We start from the raw sequence: 5,302 nt of genomic DNA on the forward strand, positions 1-5,302 counted from the left end.
GGGGTCTACAGAAGGCAATGGGGAGTGAGGGGAGAGAAGCCTGTAGTGTCTTGCGACACACCCTGGGAGATGCCCAGTGAGTACTTTACAAGGGAAGTCTGGGACTGAAGACATGTATTTGAGAGCTGAGGCCATGGCATCGGTAAGACTTCACAGTTGGGGGCGGGGGGAATCAAATGCATAGACAAAGGAGAAGTAGGGAAAGCAAAAAGGCAGAGACCACAAAGCATCTCCCCCATGAAAGGAGCAAGTGAGACAAGAGGAAGTTAAAGAGCCTGGGAGTGAGCGGAGGCAGGCGTAGATGTCAAGGGGAGGAAAACAAGAAGGCAAAACGGCTCTACTGTTTGTCTGTGAGGAAGGAGAGGGTTTCAGGAAGGAACGACCGGTCAACACTGTACATTTTCAAAGGTCAGAGAATTTAAGAGCTGAAAGTTGTGCAGTACGTTCTGAGAACTCAGAGGAATTTGGAGACCTTCTACCGTGGAGAGGTGCAGGCGGAAGCAAGGTGGGTGTGGAGCAAGGGCCGGGGGGGGGGGGGGCAGCAGAGAGAGCAGAGCGAGGGCAACCCCTTCCAGCTGCTTTGCTGGAAAGGGAGAGAAAGCAAGGGGACCGCAGAGTGAGGGGCAGACAAGGTGGACAGAGTGGGTTCTTTTTCTCTTGTTTTTGTTTCGGTGGGGGAGGGGGATCAAGGTAAGTAGAGCTGCCATTCACATCACTGAAGGCACTGCTGGACAGAGATTATCCCCAAAACTCTGAGCACAGTGGGGAGACTACATGGGAACAAAGCATCCGGAAAGGAAGCCCCAGGTAGGACAGCCAGCAGAGAATCGGGTAGAGCTGGTTTCAATTGCTGATTGGCTCTTTTCCTAGCTGTGTGACAGGGCCCATTGTTCCACCTTTGCAGGATTTGGTTTTCTCCTGTATTTCTTCAACCAGAATCCCCCGCAGAAGCTGGAGTGGAAGGTGCCCAGCATGGTAACAACCAGGTACAGGCATTCCCTCCCCTTCCTTTTGTCCTAAGCAAAAATCAAAAAGGATTTAATGAGAGCATATAATGTATTTACTAACCTTGAAATAAATATGTGCATGGCAACTGAAATTTACATAGGTACCTACCCAGAACCAGTAACTGTATTCAACCCAGTAATTCTAGATTTGAAAATGTAATAATGAAAAACATAAACGTTTCATATTTGGAAAACACAGGAAACAGGAGAAATATGTAATAGGCATTTTTAACTTTGATGAGCAAATGAAATAATGTAACTATAACTACTTCTTTTTCTTCTTCTTCTTCTTCTTTTTTTTTTTTTTTTTTTTTTTTTTGTAACCATAACTTCTATACGGGCACATTAGCACACAGACAGAACCTGGAAAAGACAATTTGTTAATGTTTATCCTGGCCAGGGGAGCAGGCTGCTGACTGACAGCCACAAATTCTATCCAAAAGAGAAGAAGTTGATTCATTTGGCTCTACTCGCCTGGGATGAAATAATTCTTGCTGATACATCCCAGCCTTTGCTTGGCAGAATGGTGTTCAAGGAGAGGTATTGCTGGGAATCGTCCTGAGTGGATTGTGGGTTTGCTCATGTAATCTGGAAAGTGGGTTCCGAGCCTAAGGACTATGACACACAGACTTTGGGGTCTGGAATTTGAACCCCCATCGGTTTCCCCTACCCCCGAAAGGAAGGACAGACATCTCATGACAACTGAGAATGCTCTCTTGGTCAGCAAAATCAAGTGTTGAAATGATTCCCTGCCGGATGATTCAGGCCAAGACAGGAAGGTCTCAGTCAAGTTACATGTTAATGGTGCGGGCAGTGCGCAGTTTCATCCCTCAAATCAATCCTTTCTGCAAACTGTGCAGTGTTTGTCAATGCTAGTCTTCCAGTATCCAATCAAGCATATCATTCCCGAATCCAGATTTCCAACCCTACCTACAGCTTGAGAAAAGGACTGGCTCTATAGACGCATTTGAGGGGCGCCCCGCTGGGTCATCCAATAAAAAACATTGTTTCTGGGGGCGCCTGAGTGGCTCAGTGGGTTGAGGCCTTTGCCGTCCGCTCAGGTCATGATCTCAGGGTCCTGGATCGAGCCCGGCACAGGGCTCTCTGCTCGGCAGGGAGCCTGCTTCCCTCTCTGCCTGCTTGTGATCTCGGTCTGTCAAATAAATAAATAAAATCTTAAAATAAAAAATGTTTCTGGATGCCAAAATGTTCAAACGGACCTGTGCCCTAACCGCCTTTCACCCTCCTCCGTGAAGACATCTGTGACGATGAGGCCGTCAGATAATCTGATACTTCAAAAGGCTGTAAAGGAACGATAAGGCACGAAAAGGTAGGCAGCAGAGGTAGGCAGGAGGCGTGCGCGCGCGTACACGTGAATGCTCGGTGTGCGTGTGCGCGCACGTGCGTGATGGCAGTGCGTGCGTGCGCGCGCACGTGTGAGCGCCGCGGGTGCGCGTGCTACAGCGCGCGGAGGGAAGAGACGGCGAGAACCCGGGCGGAGCCTGGCCGCGCGGTGACAAGCCCTCAGGAGTGCGGGTCGGGAGAGCCGGTCTGGAACCTTCCGGTGGAAGCTCTCCCGACCGAACCAGCCATGCTTCCCCCATTTTAATTTACCTGTTTATGAGCTTGCCTACCTGTATATTGCTCTTTGAGATACCAGGTTTTTTAAAGATTTTATTTACTGTGTGACGGAGAGAGGGTCACGAGTCGCGACGGCGGCGGGCAGAGCGAGAGGGAGACGGGGCAGGGAGCCCGCCCGGCCGTGCGCGGACGCGGGGGTCGTCGCCTGAGCAGGCCGCGCCGAGACGCCGGTGCTGACGTGGCGGACAGTGTGAGGTACGGACGCGGGAGGCGTCGGTTTGCGCCACGGAGGTCCTGTGCAATCACCAGAGACGCCTGCGAACACGGGAGATGCGCTCCACGGTCCTCACTGCCCCGGAGGCGCCGCGGGCGGACTCGGACTGGGCACCGGCGCGCCGGCGGGGCTGGGCGGGCGGTCAGGGCGGTGCCCCAGGGGCTGGGGAAACCTGCGGGTTCTGACGACTGGACGCCCGGCCTCCGAGGACAGCCATCGCGGGCGGGCGGGGGAGGCACGAAGAAACACTTATTTTTAAGCTGAATGAAAGCCGTTATCCAATTTTTTCTGAAGATTTTATTTATTTACTTGACAGAGATCGCAAGGAAGCGGAGAGGCAGGAGAGAGAGAGCGGGAAGCAGACTCCCCGCTGAGCCGAGAGCCCGGTGCGGGTTCGATCCCAGGACCCTGGGGTCATGACCTGAGCCGAAGGCAGAGGCTCAACCCACTGAGCCACCCAGGCGCCCCCATTATCCAGTTTTTATAGGAAACGCACACCACGTTAAAGGCAGGTAGAGACCAATACAACAGTCACCAATATTTGGAAATAACAGAGGAAGGGACGTAAAAGGGACCAACAAAAAGGATTCTTATTTATGCAGGTAGTCCCCGTTTTATATTGTCAAAAGATAGATGATTACACGTGGCATCTAAGTCAAAATAAGTTTTAGTTTACAGCCCTAGACCATCTGCACTACTTACTATTTTTATTATGGCAATATGTTTGAAGAAGCATTTGATTTTAAAAGAAATGTCATATCTACTTTTAGAATTATTTTCCTACAGAAAAGGCTGTAGACTGCAAGAAAAGCTCAGAGGCATAGGTGGCTAAATAAGATTTTTCAATGAATAGAAATAAACTAAAAGTCCCTAACATTTCCTTAAAATGTCTTATGCTGTCAGGACAAGTGGAACAAGTTAATGCATTGCTCAGGCATACACACAATTTATTTGTGGTATAATGACTCAGATATGGTGCTTGGCTAGTAAATTCAATTTCTGCATTTCTGTTCACTGCCTGGAAATATTATTTTCCTGTCATACTGACTTAATCATTCATGAATAAAAGGAGATTAACATGTTGGGGAGAAGACAAAAATAAAAGGTTTCTGCTACAAGGATTTTTTATGAGAACAATCTTGAGCAAAAATTATATGCTGAACCAATAGTTAAGGGATTTCATTAATTTTACTATTTATGTTCTTCTGAATATAATAGCAGAATGATAGAAATGCTGTATATAATATTTGCAAAAGCAGATCAGAAGTCAGAACAATAGAAAAAAATATATATGCCTCCAGTTCCCCTGTACAGGCGATAATCATGTGATTGCCCATCAAACATCACAGTAAATAGAATTCCTCTCCTTCTTTTCAAAATGCCAGGCCAGTTCAGCCCAGACCCAGAATATGTTTCTGACCTGCGGTTCCAGGACTGTCTCTGGAGGTGAGTCACCGTCTGGATCTACTCCCGTCTAAAGATCACACTCGCCACCCACACTTATCTTGAGTGGCACTGTATCCTCAAAGAAACTGTAAGTGCCTGCTCTTCCTAACTCACAGAACTAACTCAGACTTACTTCCATGGTAAAGAACTTAACTTCTGGAATTAGCCCCCCACGTGTTAAAATCCAGGCTCCACACAAACATGCTTTGGGCCAAGTTCTTTGAGATCTCTATGTGAGAGTCCACCTGTCTCTAAAATATTGTAAATTCTTACAATAGTACAAACTTCGTAGTGTTTTTATTCATATCAAATTACATGGTGCCTGTGAAACTGCTTAGCAAAATTTATATTACACATATATAGTTACTCAATGTATAATTTGTATGTGTAGAGATGATGGATATAGATATGTGTATGTGCATGTATATGTTTTTCACTTTTATTTCTCTTAGCATTCACCGCGCTTTGTTCTTATCTTGCCACTGTTATATACAAAATGGTTTCTGATGTTCCCCATCCTTACTCTCCTTCCGTGCTGCCCTTTGCCAAAATAAACACAAGCAATCTAACCAGAAGGAAAACAAACCAACAAAGCTCCCATCCTAGAAACTGTCTTGTTTTTTATCCGTGTCCATCCTTCTGACATTTCCCCCATTGCTTGAAATAGCAAAAAGATAAATAAAAACAGCTCGGGTAATCCATAATGTGCTTGTCCTTCAGCAACTCGAGTTCTGAGACTCTAGATCCCGGGATAGGAGCAGCTTCCGCTGATGGGAGCTCTTCAGAAGAGCATCTAAACCTGGGACTGAGGGGGCGCGGGGAGAGACAGGCAAATAGTCACCCGCGGGAAGTTTATTCCTGCCTGTGTTCTAATACCTTCCTGGGGCTTAATCACTGCCTGCGTGTCAGAAGTGAAGAAATGGAAAGAACAAGCAGGATGGATTAGGACCGACTGAATGGAAGGGGAGAGTTGGAGCTCAACCTGCAGACCTCC

The 5,302-nt window shown here is 47.4% G+C and overlaps 1 long non-coding RNA gene across 1 annotated transcript; it reads left to right on the forward strand.

Moving 5' to 3' along the window:
• Window positions 1-216: 216 nt before the first annotated feature.
• Window positions 217-2,074, forward strand: LOC116576547. Its single transcript, XR_004280203.1, has 3 exons — window positions 217-505; window positions 905-986; window positions 1,357-2,074. It is a non-coding gene; the product is annotated as an uncharacterized LOC116576547 (long non-coding RNA).
• Window positions 2,075-5,302: the final 3,228 nt, after the last annotated feature.

The sequence above is a fragment of the Mustela erminea genome, chromosome 17 (assembly GCF_009829155.1).
Source record: "Mustela erminea isolate mMusErm1 chromosome 17, mMusErm1.Pri, whole genome shotgun sequence".
NCBI lineage: Eukaryota > Metazoa > Chordata > Mammalia > Carnivora > Mustelidae > Mustela > Mustela erminea.